Raw genomic sequence first — 26,117 nt, 5'->3', positions numbered from 1 at the left:
TAAATAGTTGTGACTTTCAAGTATCGTGTATGGAATGCTGATAAATATCTGTTGTTGTTTACTTTAAGCTGCCTACCTGTATTCTAGTTTCCCCCAAGGACATTACAGATGAATTTGTTTTAGGTTCAAGCTTTTTTTTTTAAGGAGGAAACTTTCATCTCTGCCAATAGAGCAAAGCCAGTCCTTAGCTTTTCTCAAAGCAGACTTTTGCGATTGGGTTCTTTGCTTGCTCCTGAATATTTATCACCACAGGCTCTTTCAAAAACATATTATACATGGTGCACAGGGCAAAAGGCCGCGAGTAAACACTGTGCTTTCTGAGCTCTTTGGAGATCAGTGAACTATGACAGGCCGTCTCTTCAGCTGCCCTCTTCAACGCAGTCACTGAAAGACCAATGGTGTCATTTTCAAAAAAAGCTTTCAACTTCCATGCTCAGAGACTTGGATGATCTCAAAATGCACAAAGCTTCCAAAATCCTAGAGATCTGAGCAGGAAAAACAGATATTCCTTCATATAATATATTAGGCTTATGCAATTATATTCAAACACATAAAAATTACTCCAGACACTTGTAGTTTTAGTAACTGCTCTTGAACTATTGCAGTAGTATATCAGACTCTTAAAAGAATTATACACCATTCTGTGATACATGTCAGAATAATAAACTAATACTTTCACCTCTATAGTAAGCTGACTAATTCCACTTTTCCACTCATGCAGCACTTGATCCTTTGTCACACTGTGTCCACTGTGTGTAGTTACATGGTCTGTGCTATTAGCTGGCTTCAGTGGGGGGTTGATTGTCCAACATTATTTAATACACAGCATTGTTAATTTTGCTAGACTTCCTGCTGTGTCCACAAAATGAGCTCTGTCTGGCTTTGTTTCTCTTCCTGCATAGACCTCACAGTTCTAACTGGGCAAGTCTCTGAGCAATTACAGGGTGGGAGTCTGATCTCGGGTCAGTTAGGAGCAGGAGTACTGCTGGACTTGGAACAAAAAGTTGGCTCAGACATTTTGGCTCAGACTGGTCCCTAGTTGCGTTTTCTCTGCTTGTTGGTTGGGTTGCTCTTGATTCAAACAAACTGCAGCACATTCAGCTGAAAACAAGAATTACTTGAACAAGCAATTAAGCAAAAGTACATGTTGTTTTTATTTTATTTTTAACCTCACACCTAGGGCAGGCAATGGTCATCATCACACATCAGGGTTCTATTGTCTTATGGCCATCAGACAGTAAGCATAACTACAAGGTCCTTAAAGAGGCCCTCCGTCCTCGCTTCCAGTCATCCTCGTTCTCCAAACATGCTGCTTTCTTGGCATTATCCATCCATCCATTTTCTGTACCACTTATCCTTTTTAGGGTCGCGGGTGGCTGGAGCCTATCCCAGCAATCATTTGGGCGAGAGGCAGGGTATGGATGATGGACTGGTCGCCAGTCAATTGCAGGGCTGACACATAGACAGACAACCATGCACGCACACACTCACACCTAAGGACAATTTAGAGTGATCATTTAACCTGGTGAGCATGTTTTTGGACTGTGGGAGGAAGCCGGAGTACCCGGAGAGAACCCACGCATGCACGGGGAGAACATGCAGACTCCACACAGAAAGGCCCACTGGCCGAGGTGGGGATTTGAACCAGTGACCTTCTTGCTGTGAGGCTGCAGCGCTAACCGTTGCGCCACCGTGCAGCCTCTTGGCATTATCCCTGTATGTTAATGTTGGAAGGCCTCGTAACAGGTGCCCATGCATTGATTCCCACAGCAGACAATGTCCTTCTAGTCTCATCTTTCTGGCTGCTATTTTCTCACTCACCCTTGCTGATATCAAGTACTGTGTGCAACATCCTGGTGTAGCACTTGTCTAGAGACATCTGCAGGGTTGGACTCTGGGTCCAGCACTCGTTGCCGTACAGGAGAACAGACTGTACCCTGCATAGAAGAAACTAAGTTTGATTTGTCTGGGGAGATTGGAGTTACATATGCCAGGTACTTGAGTCCAGGTCCAGGTTGAGTCCAAGTACTTGAAGTCATTGTCTTTCTTCAGGGCAGTGCCACCTGTTGCTGTGAGAGGTGGATGATCCAATGGGATGTTGTAACCTCAGTTTTTTTGGCATTTATCCAAAGGTCAACTTTGGCACACTCTGACTCTACTCTGTTCAGGAGCTCCGCCTGGACAGAGAGCAGGCTGAAGTCACCCATGTAGTCCGTGTCAGTCAAGACTACTGTGGGTTGTAGTCTAGACTTCCTTGTTGTTAAGGTGAGGCAAAGTTTCTGCTCCCATTCACTGATGGCCTTCCTGAGCTCTTAGTCCAGGACTATGATGAAGAGGAATGAGGCCAGGGTGTCCCCTTGCATTACCCCAGCCAGGATTTCAAACTCCTCACTGTTGCCATCTGGGGTCACTACCCTGGCCTTAGTGGCTGGGTACATGGTCTCTGTCTCCAGGAGTAAGTCAGGAGCTTTTTGTCGAAACTATTCCCAGCCTCTCAGACAAGGGGTCCATCAGCTGGCTGCTGACCTGCTGCCCTAAATGTGAAGGAGAGTTTGAGGATGGTGCTAAATATGAGCCTGAAGGGGATTCTGCCACAGCTGGTGAGGAGCAAAGCGAAATCTATCTTTTCAAGGAGTGCTGTAAATTATAGATGAGTGCTGTGGGAAAATGTAGGAGATTTCTTTCTGTAGTTGAAGTTTTATTCTCCTCCAGACCTTAACCTTGACTTTGGATTTTGGGATTACATTTAATTGTTCTGTAATTATTACCTCTGCCATGGAGGTTATGTTTTTAGGAGAGTCTTTCTGTTTATTTGTCTGTTTGTCTGTGAACAACATAACTCACAAAGTAACAAACAGATCTTGAAGAAATTTTCAGGAAATGTTCAAAATGGGATAAGGAAGAAGTGATTAAATTTTGGAGGTGATCTAAATCACCGTCTGGATCCAGGACTCTTTTTGAAGGATTCTTTATCATTGTGAGATAGGGCCATTTTCACCATATGTGTGTATAACTATGATATGTCGGATTGCTTTGCAAAACAATACAAGACAAGGTCACCATAATTTCTGACAGATGTAAAATTGCGATCCAGATCCTGGCAATATTCTGGCTAGTAAGATTCCTAATAGGAAATATGTAATGGGTCATCATTTTTTTCAACACTGTCAGGTAACAAATTATGGTACAAACTTGCAACTAACACCAAATCACTCCCTGAGTGCTTTTCTAGTTTTAATGTGTGCTGTGCAGATATTAATGTTTTGTATGAAGTCATAATGTTAAGCATGCATAAATTGAGTATTGAGAAGATAACTGATATCTACTGTCAGTGAAGAAAAAAAGTCTTTGTGAAATTATTCAAAAATTCATCAGTGTCATGTTTGCTGTAAACAGACCTTCATATGGATTAGCTTGAGTTTGCATTCAGCACACACACCAGGAGTTCCAGCTGTCAGTAAAAGCTGCACATGCAGTTAGGGTAATATTTATTCAGACCATACATTAATACTTTTTCACTGAATAATGCATTACTCATATTTTGTGCTTATCTGCACACATTTACTTTTACCAAATGGACAGTCCTGCTGTGAGGAGATAAAGACTGTAAATGATGTTCATTTTTAGCGCTGAGTCATGGCCTGTCATGATTCATCTCCCACTGTCAGTGTTTTAACACAGTCAGATACAGAAGAAGCAGCTTTATATAATGTTAAATGGTCTTTGAAAAAACGTTACTTAGAGTCCCTTGAGGCTATCCATCTCCTGCCTCCATCATTAAGACAAAAGCAGCCTCCTCTTGCTGACAGAGGGAGGTAAAAGCCTTGAAATGCATTTATGTTAACGCGGTGCAGTGAAGCATTTAGCTACAAAGACAGAAATGATGGAGGGAATTTTGAGTAAAACTGTAATGTAAGTTAGAGAGTGATGTATCTGATAATGTAACCTTTGACCCAGCCTTCATGAGGGACTTTTCAGATACTGTCCTGGCTGATGAGAGCAGTCAGGTGTGCCGGAAGTTGAGGAAAGAGGAAGCAAAGAGCAAGGTCACACTTTAACAGCTTCTCCTGCTGCCTTTTATGAGACAACTCCGGCTCCACGCTTCCAGCTGCTGCCTTAATGATAAAAAACCTGACATTGACAAAGACAGAACATTAACACACATACATGAACACTGGCTGTAACACTGCATCATCTAACCAACAGTGAGGCACTGCTGTGAGTAAGACGAAAGGCACTGCAGGGGGGCAACCCATGGTTTAAGAGCCATAAAATTCAAACACAAAGACACACGCACACACGCAGTCACACATTGTTTTAGCACTCTTTTAGGCTAATATCTGTAATGGTACATGCTGGCACTTTCAAAAGTCTCTCTTTTCATCCTTAAAGTGTCCTCAGGGACTGAAACATAAACACATCTTCAGGAGCAGGAAAAGTACAAAACTACTTTGTCTTTTTATGCTCTCACTGAGGAGGAGAGAAGTGAAATGAGGACACCACTTATGTGTTAAATACCATTCGAGGAACTGTGAGATCAGCTTTTACTCAACTTCAGTCATTTTTAGTTCGAACATCAGAGGAGAAAAATTATTACATGTTCAACAAAAACCCTTTAACACAAATGTATTCAAGTGTATTGAATGGAAAATGGTGAATTGACTGATCTTGTGTGACACTACGCCTAGGAAAGGAAAAAAAGGAAAGATCTTCATTTCCTTACAAATTACAGGAACATGGAGCAGAAGAAATGAAATTCTTTACAAATTACAGGCCTTCATATCAAGTTCAGCAGCCCAATATCAAAACTGTTTAAAACAACTTGCCCAGTTCCTGTTTTAAATCAACCTTTTAGTCAAAATCTGAGTGGTGACATGTTGACATTACTGGATGAGAGAGCTGAAAAATGCTCAGCATCACCAGCTGTCCATCCATCTATCCTAAAATCCTGTCAGCTATGGTTTGTCTGAGCTCTCTGTTCCAGTCACTTCCTTTTAGGTGAAGAAGTCCTGCAGACTGATGATATCATGAAGACATTTCAGGGCTTACAGTGAGTCTGTCATGTCAGCTGTGTTACTGAAGTACATCTCCTCCTGACTGAGTGTCCCCTCGTGCTGACTCTAAGTAATGCATGATTGATTTTTACATGGTGTGGCTGTGCTCTGACATAGATCTTATGGCACATCCCATTAAAGCTCAATGTGTAAAATTAAAAAAAGAATTAAGAAAACTATACAAAGGACACTACATACATAGTATTGTTTCTCTCAATGTTCAGGGCAGCACTTCACTTAAGCTTGAGTCCTTTCTTCGTTTGTAATATGTAATAATGTTTTCTAATGGCAGATTTTCTTCATCTAGCCAATAATGTATTTGTTTTGACTCACTATAATACCCAGAAGTTGACTAGATGCACTTCAAAAATAGTCAACACCAGGGGTTTTTGATGTTTTCAGATCAAGGCCCCCCTAACTGATGGAGAGACGGAGCAGGGACCCCCTTATTCATATGTATATACATAAACATAAAAAATGTGTGTTATATTTAACCAAGCCAAGTACTTCATATAAAAATACCTTCTTAAGCTGTCCTGGGGAACCTGATGGAGCCAAACATGTGGCCTTGTGATCGGCAGAGTAGCGATAGAGGCCAGTCTTCCTCTGTCTTGAGGAGTTAGAGTGAATACTGAGTGAAACTGTGTGCAATTTGAGAGAGCTGCTGTGTTACCAAATAAGTTCATTTCTCACTGAAAGGTAACATTTTTTTCTGTTAATGTGTGTTCAAAGACAATAAAATGAGTTAAAAGTAAAATATTTGGGAATAATAACTTTAAAATACAAAAATTGGCCCAGCAACCAAAAAAGTCACGGGCCCTCTGCAGTACCTTTATGGACCCCCTGGGGGTCATGGACCCCCTGTTGAAGACCTCTGGTCTACACTGTATAGAGCAAAATTACAGATCCATATCAAAATAAAAAGATGGAAAAAAAAAACATAAATTTTCATTTTTTTTTGTCTCCAGGGTTGAACTGTTGAAGACAAATTACTGACCCACATTGGTTCAACAACTCTCAGCAGACTGTTGCTGCTCACAGTAACATTTTCTAACAGCTCAGATGGACCACCTTATCAAGTGCAGTCATCAGGTAAGCAAAAAACAATTATTCTGAACCACATGTATCATCTGTACCTAAATCAAATTTGGATTTAGATACCCTCCTCTTTCATGTTGGGGAAGTTTTAATCACCATTTAAACAAAGAGTAACACATGGCATCTCCTTGTGTATGTAAGAAGCAGTGTCTAAGGCCCATTTATCCTCCCTTTATATACGAAAATGTATCCGTCCTTTTCAGACGATGTTACCGTCACATGCTTTGGCATTGCTGTTAACCAATACATCCACCAGGGGGGGCACCCCAGAGTCAAAAGTTTGTGACAACAACAAACTCAAAAACAAACATGGCGACTGTGGAGGAGGTATTGCAAATGTACCGTTTGCATAAGAGACAAAAATGCAGGCAGTGTTGTATGAGGCAGTGGTTAGTGAGGTTAGTAAATACATCGTAAAAGTTCTGCCATTGTTATTTCTTCTTCGTGTCTCATTAAAGCTACATATTGGGTAGTAACAGCAACACTTCCCCCACAGTTTCCGGTGGTACAGCACCATTTTGTTCATATCCACAAGCTTTATGGCAATGTGCAGAAATATGGACAAAATGAACACAGAGCACAGACAGAGGGCTCTTTTCAAATCCTTATGTAACGTTGAGCATAAATGGGCCTTTGGGATGCTTTACAGCATGTCACACAGCTGTTAAAAGCATCACAGAGGTTGTTACTTTGAGCAGACAAGAACTTTAAGTGCATTTTTCCACTTGAACAGAGTTTGAGAGGCTGCTGTCATGTCTGTGAACGGTTATTGCAGAAGTCTTTCAGCACAGATGATAGCGCTCAGACATTAAGCAGCTGAATGATTACCAGCATGCTACAGGTCATTAGCTGCTCTACATTTAGCTGAGCTCTCAACAGCAAGGATTTATTCTTCAGCTTCTATCAGGTCTGAATGATACAGTCAGGAGGCTCTGTTATCTCAGCTCCTGATCTGTAGGCAGTGCATTTGAATATTGAAGGTTTCTTGCATTGCTTTCAAAGCTGAGAATGCAGATGTCAGTGTTCTGCTGTTGGAGTTTCACAGAGGTTAACCCACACTCGTAAAATGTGAATTCCTACACCAAATGTCCTGAAATGCATCCTACATAATCCTCACACAACAGAAAAGGCGGACCATTGCATTCAGTTTGTACTCCCTCTGTTGTCAAAAATGATCAGAATTACTTCATCTCTTCTGATCATTTAAACTCAATGGTTTCCCTTTGTTGTAAGCTGGAAAATGAAAGCAGCTGCTTTTCAAACTGACTTTGAGAGTTAAGAGGAATATCTGATTTTTTGGGCATAAAAAACTAATCTAAATCAAGAACAAAGTAAAATAGATAGTTATAGCTTTTCCCACAAGGGTTCATATTTTCTTGAATATAGATTATTCTATTTTTCCCATTTTCGTCAAGCAAAGTCTGGAAAGTTAACTGCTTCCTAGGCCTTGTTCCAAATCTATAAATTCTTCAAGTATTTTATTGCAAAACTCATAAGTTGGTTTATCCAACAAAACATTTTTTGTGCTAAGACTTAATTTTTTTTCGCAGCTTTGTTTGGGAGACTATCCACAGGCTAAAGAGCATCACAGCAGAGTCTGTATTTCCGAGGGTGAAGGAGGATGTTTGAGTGTTAGAGATGAACCAGCTTTTTCTTAAAAATGAGAATAAACTTACCTGTTTCAACCCTTTATTTGTGCTTAAGGCTAAATCCTTTTTGGCTGCAGCTTTTCTGATATTTATTTTTAATCCTGTGGCAACAGGTAGCCAATTTAATCAAGACAGCATTAACCCTGTTGAAGGAAAAAGACTGGTAATTGAGCCAGCAGCAGACCCCTGAACCAGGATCTGTCGGGGCCTCATACTTTCTCCGTGCTCTGGTTTTAATGAGGCATGTAGGGGTCAAAGTGAGCTGCCCTGGCCTGGGTCATGGCTCCCTTCAAATGATCTCTCATCCTTCTCTGGCTCATTTATTGCATCGCTCAGTGGAGCACTAAGACAAAGATGAAGAAGCTGGAGAAAGCATTAGTAAAAGACCTTTACAGCCTGTTTGCTCTCCATGTGCTTCCAAGGACTCATTTTTTTTATGAGGATAACAGTGAGCCTTTTTCTACACTGTGCTGTTGTTAATAAACAAAGGTGTTCCTTTATGCTTTTGAGTAGCATTACCTTTTTGTTGATCAAGAGAATTTGGAAGCCAAAGCTGGCTGCCCCCTGTGGAATAAGTCAGAACACCTTCCTCTCTTGGTAGCTGTAGTCTTTGTGTCTTTTGGCTCTCCGTCCCAGGTTATAACCGATGAATTCAATCTCCTCTTAAAGAGTGATATTCCAGCTGTTACACATAATGTTTGCTATGGAGGGTCTCATGAAGAAGTAGACGTAGGAGGTGTGTTGTTTTGAAATGCCACTGGATGGTTATACAGGGATATGTGGTGTCACTGTTCAGTCCTCATCCAGACTTGGTGCATTGGAGCTTTTAACTCTGAGACATATTACTCATTCACACTCTCATGCCCTGTTTGCTCTATGTCTGCATTTTTATCTCAAACCTGTTTCCTCTCACTGAATTTAATTATTGGTCACATCATGCTTCACTGCTTCCATGATCCAAGAGTTGAGACTTCATTACTCACCAGGGTTTATTATGTGCTTAATTATGTTTAACTCTGATATCACTTCAAGCAAGACAGAGTCAAATACTCAAATATTTACCTTAGGTGGATTGAAATTAATGCTTTTTTAGACTTTTGAGGCTCAGCGAATACATCCTTATGGTTCGGTGATCCTGTGACTTTTTAGTTTTACCATGAGGTAGATGTTACGAGATCCCCTATTACTCAGCATAGATTTACTGCTGCTCCACTGAGCAAAATTAGGCTTTGCTCCATCAGTAAAACACAGTAAACGTGTCTAATTCTTTTAGTGTTACAGGAAGAATACTACAAGAACTGAGCAGAGGTTTTACAGGCCTCTCCAACTTGTTTGACCTCAGTCAGAAAACAGGCTTGGTGTTGCTCAGCTGTAATGGGAAATAGCATGGAGCTTGTCTTGTAACCGCTCAGTGTCTAATCCAGGGGGTGTCCACACTTTTTTAAAGAGGGTGAACTTTGCACGCCTGTGCTACTATTACAGACTTATAAAATAATTTATTTACTCATTTATTGTTTGTGCCTGGATTCATTTGTGAGTAGTTTGTGTGTGTACCTGCAGCTGATGGCTGGCTGTCACATTTGATATTGCTGACTGACTCCTTTCAGTCCGTAGAGAGAAATTGCTTCACTGACTTTGATGTTGGAATGAGAGAGGCCGATTCCTTGAACAAAAAATCTCCAATTCAACAACATATTGTACCGTACTTTTTTTGGTATTTTGTGCTTATAATTAGGGATGGGTATCTTTCACATTTGAAACGATACGGTACCACTGCCCGGTACCTGGCAATTGGTATCGGTACTCAACGGTTCCAACTTTAGGTACTTTTTTGTGTCTATGTGGTAAAAAAATATCAATTTGTGAAATGATAAAGTGTAGTTTATTTCAATTAAACATATTTATTTTTCAATATATAACCTTTCAGTGCTTCGTTCATGTCCAGCTTGAAAAATCGCCTACTCTTCCACTCCTTCACAGTCAGAAGTATGCATTTAGGTACCTAAACATGGTACCTTTTGATTCTTTGCGAATCGGTACTCAGTACTTTTGACAGAATTTGGTCGGTACCAATAAAAGTACCTAATTTGGTTTTGATCCCTATGTTTGATAATAATAATAATAATAATAATAATAATAATAATAATAATAATGATAATAATAATAACACCTTATTTATATATTTATATATATATATATATATATATATATATATATATATATATATATATATATATATATATATATATATATATATATATATATATATATATATATATATATATATATGTAGTGCTTTTCACAACTCAAAGACACTTTACAATTATTAAAATCAATACAAGCAAAGAACAGAAATCAAACAGAACAAAACAACAGTACAATCATAAATCAAAGCTAATTTAAAAAGGTGATTTTTTTTTTTTTTTTTTTTTTTTTTTTACAGGGATTTGAATGTTGAGGAGTCAGAGCAGTTTTGGATATGAGTGGGGAGTGAGTTCCAGAGGGTGGGGGCGGCTATGGATAAAGCTCTGTCATCCCAGGAGACAGGGCTAGGGCAAGTCTAAGCTACCATGTCAGCATAGTTCAGTGAATGATCAGTTTTCAATGAAAACTTGTGGGAATAACTCAATAAAGTCAAAAGTTCACCTGAAATCATACTGACATAGGGAGTTACGTCAGTATGACTGGTCATGACTGCGTCTTTATTTTAACAGCAGGATAAATGTTAGGGTGGCAGAAAAAATTGTTGTGTAGTAGTATTGGGATTTTTTTTAACGACTTTCATTTGTGATTTTAGGGTATTTTATTTCATTTATTCAAATTTGTCCTTCATTTTAGTCTTTGTTTTTAAGCTGGTTTGACAAGAAAGTTTAGATGTCAGATCCCCTGAATAAATCCTAAAAACTGTCCCACATGTGATGTGGATTCTTTTGGAAATATGGCTGATATAGTCTGTAGACATCATCATCATTCAACTTTTTCACTTGGTCTGATGTCAAAAAAAAGAACAAAAATTTGTAAAAAATCAGGAATATCGAATCACAATTGAAATCAAATTGGCACCCCAAGATTCATAAAAGAATCGAACAGTAGAGAAGCATATCGTCCTAGCCATAATAAATACCTCTTCTGGCAGGGCTCCCTGTGTGCTGTGAAGCCTCCTGAACTGTTGTTATGATGCAGAAAACACTGAACAGCTGGAGGTCAGATGTTTTTATTTTAGTTCATGCAGGATAATGGACTCAAAAATGGCCTTACTCAGGACATCAAACTGTTTGGTCAGAATGAAGGATGGTTTCTGGTGTGTAGCCCCTTATCTGAAAACCACAGAATAAAAATGATTTCCTGTTGTGTGAGGAGAATCACAAGTTTCATCCATTTCTTTTGATGTTTGGCATGTCTGACAGTGTGCTCGATGTGTCTTCTCTTGCTTTTAACTCTAACAAACACTTTGGGTAAAATTGCAGCTTGAAAAAAACCTTTCACAACCTTTCAGTTAGCAGTGCTTTCTTTGTAGATTACGGTTTCATACATACTCTTGTAATGGCATGCTTTACTTGCTGAGCTGTTAACATTTCTGAAAACTCTTAAGCTGAAGAGAACATGCTTATTACTCTACAGTCTAAACCATTCCTTACTGTTGGTAATAGCTTGAAACTTGTGACTTTGAGCAGGGCTTCATGTGATGCTTACCTCCATGTTGGTAATGCAAAGAGGCAATTTTCTGGGACAGACCACAGCCCACATTAAGTGAAAACACTAGCTTTTCAAGCTTGGCACACTGTGTGACAATGCTACATTATTATGCCACTACACTTAAACTTTTGAAGCATGCAATAAAGTCTCAGACTGACTTGTGTCAGTAATCACATTGTTAATCTGCAACATGTTCTAGCCTCTCCCGACATGAACAGTTCAAAGACGTCTCTGTTCCTGCTTTGTTCAGCTTTATTGTTTTATTTTTCTCTTGGTTGTGATTTGACCTGAAATCAATCAGTTCCCAGTTTATTACCCATGTGTGCAGGTGCTCCCTGATCTGATAAACTAATGTCTATAAATCATTGCTGGGGAGCATCCTGGGCTCTGTCAGTGCCTGGACGTGCATATTAAGGATTGATCACTTGAGATGTTCAGTGTTTTTGTGATATGAGCAGCAAAATACAGAAGCTGCCTCTGACCTCTGATCCAGGACTGCTGCTCAGACGTTTCTCTTCTGGTGTTGGCTGAGGTTTGGATTGAGCTCCTGGGTGTGATGATCTCTGATCTGTGGAGAAGTATGTGACATGTCCGTGGGGGAAAAAATGCTCTACTGCCCCAAAACCCAATTTCCTCTAAGAGATTGGGGAGGCTAACATGCTGCAGAGCGAGGCGCTGAACTCTCTTTCTCTTATTCCCTTGTCTTTTAATCGGATCAGGCTTTAATTATTTCATGAACTGTGACTCTGACCCACTTTTTTCTAACCTTTCATGAGGAGCGTGAGGAGATAAGAGAGCTGTGATCTCTGCTTTGGTCCCTGGATCTCTGCAGCATGTGACATTTCTAGAGGAGACTCTCAGCTTTATCAAAACACTTCTGGTAATTATTCAAAGTGAGGGTCACCTTTGACTGATGGTTTGCCTTAACAGCACTGACACACATGAAGAGTGAATGTATTATGTATTATGCAGTGGAACGGATCAATATGATGTCTCACTTCAGTATTGATCATATTTGTGGTTCACACTGACCAGGAGGAAGAAATCACATTACACAGAGGTTTTCAGTTCGTCCTGTTAATGACTTTGTGTGCTGCATACACAAACAGTAGACTCCATGTCTGCTCTTACAGGGAGTTAAGTGCCTTTGTGCATCATCAGTTTTCTCAATCATGTAGTTTCTGTCAGCCGACTTTTCACGCCTAATCCTGACAGGACAAAGTGTTGTGAATGCAGTGTTTGTGAGCTATTGCTTTGATACTGTGGATAAACCACGTGAGATCAATAGGCGCCTGTGCTGTTTTCACACAGTTAACGTTGAACAGATCAGAGGCAGCTGGGTATTTCAACTCCCCATTGTTGAATGAGTATCATGTCCATTTAATAATTAGAAACAGTCACCTCCATCAACACCACCATCAGCCCTGTGTTCTCCTCAGCCAATAACCTTCACTTGCTCTAACTTATTGATATTTATTTGCCTCACAGTGAGCAGGATTTGGATTGAATATTAAAGAGCAGAGCTACAGAATGTTAACAGCAGGAATATAGACATCCTGGCTCTGAAGCTTTAGCAGTCACCCCAACAGTCTCTGTGACATTCAGCAGTTGGAAATGGCATTTGTGACATTCACTGAGAGTAATGTATTCACCTCAGACATCTCATCTCCCCTCTCAGCAGAGCAGCCAGCTGCTTTAGAAGCTGTGTGCTGAAAGCATTCTCACACTGTCAAGATTTTCTCATAATCCTGGATGATTTTATCTGCTCAGAATGGAGAGAAAAGCCAGAGATAAAGACCTATTGCTGTATTTATTTTGCTTGCAGAATGCAGTAAAAAGTGACAACAAATGATTACTTCTGACATATTGCAGTGGACATGTTATTTAACATTTCAATTAACTGGAGAACAGGGAAGAAGCAGCTTGTCTTATAAAGCATCCTTTAAAGAGGACACATCATGAAATACCAACTTTTTTTAGTATTTCTGCTCGTGTACTTGGGTATCTAGAGCCATCAATAGGACTGGGTATCACCAAACATTTTCGGCCTGTATAACTGTAAACCTGTACCAATAACTGTACTTTGATATCTGTTCCTAAACGATAATATTTGACACCAATTTTGAAATGCTTGTTAAAAGACAATTACATTACATGGTACAAATCTTGAATCTTACTTTTCTGACATAATACTCTTTTCACTCTGTGCAGTTTTCTTATGAAAAATAAACAGATAATTGTCAGTGCAGAAGAACAGTTGCAAACAAGTGACAGGCCAGTATACACAGAGTATGCACTAAGCACATCTTAAATGTGATTATGCAAATGAACTTTCTTCTGCTGATTTTTTATAATGTCAAAATAAAAATAATCTCCTTTATCTGGGGTTTGTACGGTCAAAAATGACCAAAATAGACAAGTGTAAGTGCAATTCATTTGCATGCAGACGTCTCCTCAGGCTGCAGCATACGTCATGAATTATATGTGCTGTCCACTTGTGCTCGTGCTAAAAAGCTCACCTCTCTGAAGCGTGCCAAAGCAGAGAATTAAATTGTGCAGGAACATGGCACACTTGAGGCCATACTGGCCAAACAAACTGGACTTCAGGTTTATGCTGTTATGTTTGGTGTGTGCATCAAATTTCGAGTTTCATGCAGTGTATTGGCATGTTTTCATGTTGTATAGTTTGGGAGTGTAGCAGTGTGGGAGGTGTGTCTTGTTTCATGTAGGAGGGTCTTGGCCTTGGCTGGTATAAATTTAAGTGAAGGGAATTCAGTGCTGTCAGTTTGTTGTTTTCAAGGGGTAACCTCGGGTTAGTAAAAATGAATCCTATGTGGAAGTGCTAAAAGTTGCTGTTTATGGAGAATCCAGCTGGCTGCAGAAAGACTGGAAGTCACATAGAATAGAATAGAATAGAATAGAAAATACTTTATTTATCCCTGAGGGGAAATTCAGGAGTCACCGCAGCATTTAAGAAAACAAAAGTAAGAAAGAGTATAGAAAGTGCAAAAAAAGTCCATAAGAAATTAGATGACGACATCCTGTCCACCACTCGTCCACCACTCTCCAGCCCAGCCAGTCTCCACCTCCACAGGGTCCAGGACTGAGCCTCTCCAGAAGTCTGCTCAGTCTCTGTCTCCTGGATCCTGTTTGCTCACAGCAGGCGAAGCTCCTCCAATGTGGCGCCGGCGTCCGATGTCAGCTCCGTCAGGCACGTCCGTGAACAGCACGATGCCGCTGGGTTAGCACAGCTAGCTCGTCCATCCACCGGGGCTAGATCCCACGTTCCTAACAAGGATGGATGGAAGGAAAGGTCCACGTCGTCACCTCCCAGCTCACATCTGAGAACCAGCACATCGTCCTCACCTCCTCCTCCTCAGCTCGAGGGAAATCATCAAGCCCTACACTAGTTAGCATTGACATGCTACAGGCTGCTAACAGCTAATTTTGCATGTAAACAATGCAGCCATGGTTACATGTAGGATCTCCAGACAAACACAGGAGAAAAGTAGTAAAAAATATCCCCAAAGATACAAAAAGTTTGGTGTCCGTGACCGACAATGAACCATACAGAGTGATGATCCACTCCAAATACAAAGATGACGAAAAAGAGACAAAAAAAATTACAAGAAAAGGACAAAGACGAGAGAGCTGCTGCAACAGGCAGCTACTTGGGTAGCGCCTAGCAACGGAATACACACCCAGCCATAAAAATGGACTTTTACAGCATTAAAAAACATGTTTACAGCCTAATTCAAAAAATGGCTTGGGTCTAAAACGCTTATTTCACTATTGGCACACACTGTACAGTGAGTGTTTTTTTTTCTATCTCTGCGGTTTAGGAGTTGGTGGGATTGTTCAATTGTCCAATCAGAGACACAGCTCAGGTCATGTGACTGGTGGGTGCCCTGTAGCTGCATGAAGAAAAACTCACAGCTAGCATCATAGCGAATATGGCTGTGTCCATGGATTGGCTTCATTTCACAGTTTCAGGAACAGACGCTCAACGTCGCGGAGGCTACGTCCATGTTTTATACAGTGTGTTCTGTGCCCTTGGAAGCTTTGTGAGTATGCTGATTTGTTAATGCTTTGTTTTTGTTCATAGTCATTTTTTTGTAGAAATTTAAGAGATAATGTAAAACTGATTCGGTTTTTTATTTGTTTTATGAATGTACGGTGTTCCCAGAGTATTGATGTCAAGAAGAGTTTATCTGTATGTCAAGATTTAATCTGAACATATATCGAGGACAGAACAAAGGTTGAAGCATGCTTGGGCACGGTGTAGATGGCCAGTGTGACCGGGCTCTGAGGTGAGCGGCTGTGTTACAGCTAATCATCGCTGGAATTGCCAGGTCTTGATCATGTGATTAACCCTTTGGGTACCGACAATTGACACCAAAAGATGAAGCATGTTTTGATACTCCGTACTACTGAAGTGATCCAGTTGGTGCCTTTGACTGAGACAAAGAAAGTGATATTCTGTCTGTGACAATCTGTAAGAGGACGCTCCAGTCTCTGAGATGTTTCTCTGAATCTTCCTGATTCAGCATCGCCCAGAAGAACACATGCTTTGGTGATCTTAGTAAAGTTTGTCGTGTTTTACATCAACTCCAAATCACTAGTTACTTGTTTGGAACATCTGACACTTCCATGTTTGTCACCGATTCTTCCTTTTGGGGACCACTTTGTTTCCATTAGTTACAGATTTGAAACCAAACCTCAGAAACTTCAACTCAGCTTAAAACAAGTCATCAATCACACTGAACATTTCATCTCTTTTAGTTTAATCTTCAAAGTAGAAGCTTCTTGCCCTCTGTCCTGCTCTTTCATCCAGTACTTTCTTCTCTGCTATGCCTCCAGGAAGTCCATCACTCAGAGACCGTCTTCGTTCACTCGGTCTAAACTTCAAGATCCTCAAGATTAAAGCTTTCACTAAAAGCAGAAGAGTGTTTGTTATCACTTGCTTTTATTACTGACCTGTAGGGATGGGTACCAATTAAGATTTGTTTACAGGTACAGACAGAATTCCATCTGCAGCACTGATTCGCGTAAAATCAAACGGTACCATGCTTAGATTCCTAAACGCATCCTTGTGACTGTGAGAGATTGAAAGAGCACAGCATTGTTAGTTTGTATCTTGTGAAATAAATATGTTGAATTGAAAAACTATTATTATCAAAAAAGAATATTATTGTCACATAAACACAAAAAGTACCAAAAATTGGTCATGTTGAGTACCAATACCGATTGCCAGGTACCCTGCATTGGCAGAAAAACTAGATGAATGAATCTGCAGTATTGTCTTTTCAACTTTGAGCCTCTAAAAGAATTACCAATTTGACATTGTATTGAACAATTTTCATGGTATTTCTATGTCCAGTTTGACCCTCTTCCAAAAAATCTCTTGAATATCTTGTTTTGAAGGGAATTAACCTGCAGCGTCAGATCTATCCTTTGCTCTACAGTATTAGGAGGAGTTTTCTGCTCCATGCATTGTTACACAACACAATAATCGCCCAGCTACAGAGAGCTACAGACTTAAATATTTCCTACACATTCACTCTGGCTCCTGTAGAATTCAAATTTGCTTTCCAAAGGCTGAATCTGAGCTTGCCAGAACCATCATGAGCAGAAAAAAAAAGATAAACCAGTAGAGCTTGATTGCTCTTGCAGCTTAAAGCAGAGCTGCATGTTGGGATTGTTCGCTGAGTGTGTGCAATCTTTCCCTCCAGCCTGCCCCGCCACCAGAGGATCAGAAAAGCTTGTAGCATGGCGCCTACAGAGGATTTTCAACACGGCTGTGCATTTTAACGCTTGTAATGCAAACATTTCCATTTCCTCTAATCCCTCACTAGGCAGCAGGGACTGCTGAATCAGCAAACCTCTTATGGAGAGTTGCTCTTCTAGCCGAGACGGTATTGATTTGCCCTGCTTGTGATAGGGGAAATATTCCCAAACCTCTTAGACCAATTTTCACTGCTCTGCACAGCCAGCATCTGATGGGGAGCAGGCAAAAACATAAACATTACTGCTACTATCACACTTCAAACATTACTACTTACTTTACTCTACAGCTAACAGGCAGTCACATAAACACAGAAACATCAGGGAGCCCTAGACTGGAGAATTAGCATAAATACAAAGAGTGAAACCTTTCATGCAGGTTATTACACAGACGCATGCTGCCACTTTGGTTTTTACATTAAAAAAAGCTTCAAATCAAAGCTGAAGAAGAATCTCTGTTTCTCTTTGCTACCTCTCCTCTCCCCCCGGTAATATTTCCCTTCTTTTCTAACTGTCTGTACTGTGCTGCTGGGAGTATGACCCACACACACACACACACACACACACACACACACACACACACACACACACACACACACACACACACGTTGACTCAGTTTCACTAGAACACACTCTTTACTCCAATACGGCTCAGACCAGTGAGCTACATCATTGCTTCATTTGGATCAAACTGCAACACTCAGAAGTCATTTATCTACATAGTATGTGTGTGTGTGTGTGTGTGTGTGTGTGTGTGTGTGTGTGTGTGTGTGTGTGTGTGTGTGTGTGTGTGTGTGTGTGTGTGTGCGCATGTACGTGTAACCTTCAGACTTCACACTCTTTGCCACTGGGAGAAATCAATGCCTGAGTGTAGAACAAAGAGAAAGCCCTCTCTGTCTTCACCAAGGTGGAGATTTGAATAATTTATTTGTTTTTCTTTTGCTGTAGACGATTCATCAATATGGAGACATTTTGAGGGCACATGAGATTTTTCTCTTTTTTTTTTTTTTTTTTTTTAAACTTTTCTTTCATTGTTTCTTATTGTCTCCAACTTTTTTCATTTTAAAGATGAGACTTGTTTAGTCTGCTCTTAAAAACCCTTGGATAAGGTACTGGGTTTGCAGAAATGTAAATTAATAGTTTTAATTTTCAGCTTCACTTTTTCTTTTTTTTTAACATTGAAGTTAATTTTGAGATGACCAAGCAATTGTGGAAACCTTTGACTCCCATAAATTCTCTTTTCTATATGTCAACATTTTCCTGTTGCAGTAGCTGACATGGTACTTAGCTGGGGCCGAGTGATATTTCTGCAGTGAACAACTTGGCATTAAAAACCATTAGTTACAATAAATCATTTCCTGAGACACAGTAGAACTGGTTCCTGCCAGGGATGAAAAATATATCATTACTGTATCTAGGGCTAGGCTGGTATGCCTTTCCCCCTGATTTGATTATTTTACAATTTGTGCGGTGCCGATTTGATTTAAATTGCAATTCTGCAATATTTCTGATTTTTCAAATTTGTTGTTCACTTCCTCAACACCAGACTGTGTTAAAAAGTTGAATGATGACAATATCGTCTACAGACTATAACAGGAGCCATATCCCCTCCCCCAAAATACAAATCATGAGTTACTTTTTAGTATTTATTAAGGGGATCTGACATTACAACCTTTTTCCAACCCAGCTTATAAACAAAGACTTTTTTTACTATGATGTTTTTATATTTCTGATAAATGCTTATTTTTTTTACTGAACACGTCATATTGTATGGTATCAATCATCAATATCAAAGTAGAAAAAATTGAAAATGGATTTATCAATTTTTGTTTGGCAATATCAAAATTGGGCTTCTCTGTCAACAAAGCATTTTTTAAATTCAAATTCAAATTCTTCATTTCAGTCTTTGTTTATAAAGTGGATTGAAAAAACGTTATCACTTCTCTCCAGCAGAGGGTGAAATGTTTCTCTTTGACTCACGTGATGAGCATTTTATGGGGAAATTATGACACCTGATAGTCTGCAGACATTATCATCATCATTTCACTTTTTTCCATTGTCTGGTTTTAAAAAAGCAAACCAAAATGGCACCAGAATCGCAATTTAAATCATCTGCACCCAGATATGTGAATTTGTCAGTGTTATTTAACCTTTGTTCCCACTAAGCAATTTGGTTCAGGTCACATAAAATGATGTTTATTCTCATCACTAAAAGCATCTACAGATAATTTCACATCAACAACCAGGTACTCCTGTTGAATATTATGTATTACATGCTCACAACCAGTCATTGTTCATTCATCCCTTAGAGGGGCAATAATTCAAACTGACCATTCGCCGGCCCATCTTTATCACTCTGCTGCTTCTGCTGTGATGGATACATGTAAGGCAGCTCATAGCTGGTGTTGACTGTCATCCAGCACCTGAACTGAAAAGGAGTAGGAAATATCTGAGTGCTTAGGGTGTGTGCTTTAATTGCTGACCTTCAAATAATTTAGTGCTTACATATGCACACCGAGAATAAAGAAACAAGCACACATAAAAAAAAAAACAACAACAACAAAAAAAAAACGTTTAAAAACAGAAAGAGCTCATCCCGTGTTTCTGAGAGACATCAAACCACTCTGTGACCGTGATGTGAACTCATGCCATGCTGGTGACTCAGTGAGGGTTAAAGTGAGGTGAACGTGCACGTCTGTGCTTGTCTGTGTGTGAGATTTCCACATGGCATGTGCTAAAAGTTGCATGTGGTGATGATAAACTGGTTCTTTAACGGAACGACAACCTTGCACTTTCGCTGACCCGTGTGACGATGATGATAACCTAAGAGCTAAGTAAGAAGCTGTTCAGCTCTGCACAGCTCAGTTTAGCACGGAGACATGACTATTTAATGACTGTTTCCAGTGCAGAGGCTTGAAAACTTGTGTGTGCTGGTATGAGTGTGCCTGTGTGCGCTTCTGCATATTTTTTTTTCCTTTTTCTTAGCTCTATAAACCCAGATCCCTGGGTAACATGAAGCAATGACAGATGCATCATGGGAGAGGAAGCACTCGACTGCTGGAGTCTGATATGTGATTGTTCTTGTTTTAACTGAGGGGAAATGGGAGGTCACAATACACTCAGGCTCAATGTACATTTCACCTGTTTTTACTGTCCAGCTGATGTTTAGAGATACTCTGAAAAAATTACAGCTCCTGGTGACTCTCTCCTGTATTATTAATGAGACTTAACAGCAGAAGACCAATTTTTTAAGGACTTTAGCATCACTAACAGGGTTTCAGTTTATAAAGCCCAGTGTTCCAGTGAGCTTGCCTCTTGTGTCAGCGTGTTACTGTCTGCTGTTTTATTGAAGAAAAAAAATGATCCATTTATGAGAGTTAAAAATCGTTTTGCCATCTTGGTCTGTTATATTCTGAATGAAGGCAGTGAATCAGAATGGTTTGGTTAGAATAATGATTCTCCTTGCTTTCTGCTAATGGAGATTATTGACTTATCTAAAGCCTCTGTCCACATGAACTTATATGTATGAATGACAAATGTTGAAATTAATGATGACACTAAATCAGCCCCCCCCCCCCCCCCCCAAAAAAAATAAATAAATAAATAAATAAAAAAATAAAAAAGTGAGTGTTGTCCCTGAGGTGCTTGTCCCTTCACAGAGGCAGTCTCTGCAAAAAATGACAAGTCATTGTCTCGCCCTAAGCTGTAGGAATTCATCACCACTCGAGGCGGCTTTGGCTGATTGCATTTTCGACAGAGTAATCTTCACTATGTCACAGAGAATTTAGCTTTGTGGTGGGGCGGACAGTGCAGGAGAACACAGAGAGTTCAGAGGATGGGGTGTGATCGCACATTGAGAATTGTCTGTGTGTCTGTGCATGTCCTGTGTACTTCACAGTGCCAAAGTGTCATAAAGGTTTTCTGTTTGTTACTCTTGCGAGTTTTTCTATTGACTGATCTCTCAAACCTTATATTTCTTATTTCCTGAGCTAATCATAAACAGCAGCAAAGTAATGGACCTTTCTTAGGATTGTTTTTGTTTTACTTGTGTGTTTGTGTCTGTGTAACACAGAAGAATCCCTCTCCCTTATTTGCCATCTCTGCTGCCTCAGTAATTGCTTTCCAGACACAGAGCAGCTGCTCTAACACATTTAATTAGCACAACAACTTCTCTAAGGCTCAACTGACAGGAAAGAAAAATGACACTTTAACTGGTAAATTGACATGTTTGCTGATGAGTGGGAATTTTAGGTGTAAAAAGTAAACTTGCAGCCTTTGAGGTTAGTAAATCTCATTTTATCATATTGCAATGTTATCACAAATGCAAATAATCATTCAGCCCCAGATGAGACAGTATTATTTTCATCACAGCTGACAGTGTCCAGCTTTGAGGCTGTGGTAATGAAGTAGAAAGTACAGTGTACTGCTTTAAATGCTGTATACACACATTTAGTTGGACTCTCTGAGTGGAAAATGCTGTCTACAGCTGAGCCGGCTGACTGTAGATTTTGGCCTGTGCTTTTGACAGAGGCAGACCCTGGTGTGAGCATGCAATATATTAGCGTCCGTGCTGCAGTGTAATGAGACACACTCGAGTTTTTGGTTGAAGGTAGCCTTGCTGGCAACTCAGTATTCAGTACTAGGGATTAGGGATGGGTACCTTTCACATTTGAAACGATATGATACCGATGTCCGGTACCTGGCAGTCAGTATTGGTATTCATCGGTACCAATTTTCAGTACTTTTGTGTGTTTATGTGGTAAGAAATACCAATTTGTTTAATAACAAAATGTAAATTCTTCTTAATTTAACATATTTATCCTTCAGTAACTAAGCTTGTAATGCTGTACTCATGTCCAGCACGGAAAATTGCTCACTCTTCCACTCCCTCTTAGTCACAAGGTTGCATTTAGGTATAGGGATGGGTACCGAATTAGGTACTTTTATAGGTACTGACCTGATTCTGTTAAAAGTACTGGGTACCAATTCACATAAAACCAAAAGGTACCATTTTTAGGTACCGAATTGCATCCTTGTGACTGTGAGGGAGTGGAAGAGTGGAGAGGCGATTTTCCATGCTGGACATGAACACAGCATTACAAGGTTATATGTTGAAGAATAAATATGTCAAATTAAAACATTTTTATATTTTACTGTAAAGCAAATTGATATTTTTTACCACGTAAACACAAAAAAAAGTACAGGAAATTGGTTAATTGACCTTTCAGAGTTTGCACTACACCACATTTTGATTCATTTTTTCAAGGGAGTTCCTGCACTTCCCAATCCATATTTGAACGTCTTCTCGTTCTTGTTTTGGCTGTAAATCCTCCAACCTGTTTACTTCTGGTCTGACTACGTTCATTATGTCAGTTTATTGCCATAGTCAAGTTAAATACAATCTGGTTTGGACACAGTTTGTTTTATTTTGAAAGTCACTGGACATTTTAGATGGTTTCCATGCACAACTTCCAGTCCCTCACTCTGCTTTTTGTGATTTTGACGCGCATCCTGCATAAAACTGTGGTCTGTCGCAGCCAAGGCAAGGCCATTGTCACGTGCACTTTTCTTTTTTTTATGTTAATTACTATTCAAATATTCGAAAATCATTGTCCATCCCTAATCAGTACTGTAGTGGTTTGAGATAAGCATTGTTTGTGCTTTTTAATGGCTAAAAGGAAGATTTGACAAAGGCAAGGTATCTGAGTCTAAAATTGAATCTAAAGACTGCAGACAGTTAAGTTCCTCTTTAGAGTTTATCTTTAAAGTTTCCCGGAGAACTGGCTGTCAGCTTTGCTGGTGAAGCAGCAGGAAGAGCAGCAGCGGTTGAGAGCGTGATAAGACCCTTCAGAGGCAGACAATAGACGCTGTAATGCTGCTGGACTTAATGAGTCAAACTCCATCATTCCTCATCTGATTAAGACCCAGTGACAGTCTTCCTGCTACAGTCTCTAGTTGGCACCATCAATGAGTTACAGGCCATAATATCACACTCATTTCCCTCCCTCTCACTATGCATTGATCTCTACCTATTTCACTCTGTTTTATTTTATCCTCTTTACATTAAAAAAAGATCTTCTGGATCTCACACCCTTCGTCTGTCTTTCTTTTTTTCTCTCACTCTCTCTGTTCATGTCTCTGCCTGTCTGCTGTGCCTCATCCCCTCACTGTCCTTTATCTTGTTCCATTCATTTAGCTAATTTGATATTTTGACGTGATAGAGCTCTGAATGGAGGCTTGTGCCTGCTCACTCGTTTGTCTCCATCTCCTCATCCTCTTGTTTTTCTCTTCGCTCTTCTCATCTCCTCTCTCATTTTTTGGAGCAGAGATAATAAAATCAGACTGCAGCTTATTCAGTATTAGCAGCATTTGCGGGTCTTAGAGGGACTAACAACCTGCTTAATCTCCGCTTCTGATTCACCAAATTGACAGACATTTGCATAATTTAGCTCTTCAAAGGTTGCCTGCTGACAGTTCTGTCATTAAATGGAATTGAAAGCTGTCAAAATTATGGCTTGTTGGACTGGAGTTGAATAGTCATTCAGATTGGTGTAATAATTACTAAAAATATTTCTCTTAAATGTCACAGATTTGAATAACTTCAAATGACCTGCTAAATTAACCAAACCTTGTTTTTTGGAAAAGTTTTTGCACCTCTCTCATTCCTCTTACACCCATGGTTAGTTACAGTGCCCACTAGGGCTGCAACCACAAATCGATAAAATCAATTGACAAAAGCGTCAACAACATTTATCCATGATCAGTGCACTGTGCTTCATCAGTACTGTATTAGTTTATCTTCAGTTTGTTTGTCTTCTCCCTGTTTGTCAGAAAATTTAGTGGTTTGCAACTAGCTAAAAGTGCATTACCGCCACCCACTTGACTGGAGTGTAGATTACCTGGGCTGTGAGGCTGTTTGCTTCACATGTAAACAGATCAGTGTGGCGGAGGAGAAGCCGAGCTGGCAGGTGACGGAAACAAGTAAAAGGTAATGGCAGAGCTAGAGAAGCTGTTTGTCAAAATAATCCAGAGTTTGGGAGTAAAAGCACACAGCGTGTTAATTGACAAAAATGACCTTGCATGGCACGGCAGCACGACTGCAGTGATCTAGCACTTAAAACACAAACATGCTGGGCTTGTCAATGACGAGCTGGGGAGCTTACAGCGAGGCGAGTAGCCACAAAATCCCACATACACTTCTTCTATATGTTGTGAAATGCATGGTATGTCTTTTAGGACTTGTTTCCTCTTTTAGTTAAATCGTCACCCCGTTTGAAAACCACAGGGAGTTCATTAAACTAGCGTTAGCATTAGCATTAGCTGCCACAGATAGTGGTAGGGCAGAGGGGATGTACTGTTTGACCTGCAGGTGAAAATGGTGAAAGACATTTTTCTTTATTTGCCTTTTTGGCCCACAAAGTTCTTAATCTGATATCGTAACAAAATATTTTCTGTAATTTTGCCCGTACTGTTGATTCTTTAAGTGACAATACATTCAAATTGCATTTTATACTTCATAAATGTAGCATCTTGTCAGTTTATGTTCAAATATGTTGTTTTTAATATATCATTTAGCAAACAATAGTCACCAACTAAAATAAAAGCTCATGTTTAATTGTGCAAATTTTACTACTATGCATTGTCGTTGTCCTTTTATTTATTTATTTTTTCTGATTCATTGATTAATCGTAAATATAATTTTCAGAGTAATGGATTACTAAAATAATAGTGAATTACAGCCCTAGTGCCACCCACTCCCATTGTCTTCCTAAAGATGCACATTTTTTAGGTTTTTACATTTTTTTTCCTCTGGCTGTGACATTCCCATCTTCATGTATTAATGAAGAGATACAACACCAGGTGCTCTTTGTGGCAGAGATTTTGAGGTAACCACAGGAAAAAGAGGAGAAGGCTGTATGACCCACTGAGATTATTCAGCTGGCACGCTGTGTCACGCTTGGTAAGCTGCGCAGAGGGAAAGGCTGCGCTGAGAGAGGTTAGGGTTGTAGGGTGGAAGTGTCAGGAGAGAGCAAGAAAATGTTCCCAGTAATGCCCAGAGGTGTCTAACCTTTATTAAAGTCAAGTGGCCCAAGGGAGCAAATGAAAGAGCCCCATCCCTCCAATCCTCATCCAATTACTCTGAGCTCTGGCTTCGGAGGAAGCAAAGTGTAGAGGCGGAGCAAAGGTCAATGTCAACTGACTTTTTCTTTTAATTTCAAATGTATGCATTGTCTTTATTTGCAGAATGTTGAATATGTTTTGACAACAGGGCTTTATTGTATCTTTACTGAGAGTTCAGGACAGGAAATAAAGTCAAAATCAGGAGAGTGAAGGTTGAGGGTTGGATTTGAATCTGTTGCTTTGAGAATCATGTTTCTCTAACCCTGGGTATGTTGTTAAACTGCTGAGCTAAACCAGCACCCCCAAAGGGAAGACAAAAAAAAAGTGCTTCTCCCTCCTCTGATGACAAATGTTTGCAGAAATATTTAAAACTGTTCTCTCCGGAGGAAGCAGTTTGGCATTTTTGTTTCACCACCTCCATGTTCATAACTCATAATTTATTGCTGTGCTCTGAAGCCCTCCTCCTTTCACACATATCATCTTCTTGGTGTCTCAAACTTTTCTTATTTAGTCCTCTCCTACAAATCTCTGTCCTCCAGCAGCCTGAAGATTTAGCCCTACAGTAAAGAGGTGTTGACATGAAGTTTATGCCGCTGCTGTCAAACTTCAGGCCTCAGCCCATCAACACATAAATTCAGAGCTATCTGATGTTTTTTTTCTACTGAGGTAAGTAAACAAACTCCATCCCTACTATTTCTGGCTCATCTGCCCTGCT

At 39.9% G+C, this 26,117-nt stretch overlaps 1 long non-coding RNA gene across 2 annotated transcripts in view; it reads left to right on the top strand.

Moving 5' to 3' along the window:
* The window catches only part of LOC141801621 (uncharacterized), a 120,132-nt gene that overhangs the window by 1,674 nt on the left and 92,341 nt on the right, over window positions 1–26,117 (top strand). For both annotated transcript variants that reach the window (XR_012599419.1, XR_012599420.1), the window contains exon 2: window positions 6,023–6,146. This is a non-coding gene — a long non-coding RNA (uncharacterized LOC141801621). The remainder of the gene's footprint in view (window positions 1–6,022; window positions 6,147–26,117) is intronic.

The sequence above is a fragment of the Halichoeres trimaculatus genome, unplaced genomic scaffold (genome assembly GCF_033239565.1).
Source record: "Halichoeres trimaculatus isolate MK-OKI-2021-1 unplaced genomic scaffold, fHalTri1.1 fHalTri1_scaffold_13, whole genome shotgun sequence".
Lineage (NCBI taxonomy): Eukaryota > Metazoa > Chordata > Actinopteri > Labriformes > Labridae > Halichoeres > Halichoeres trimaculatus.
This window is presented reverse-complemented; position numbering and strand designations above follow the sequence as displayed.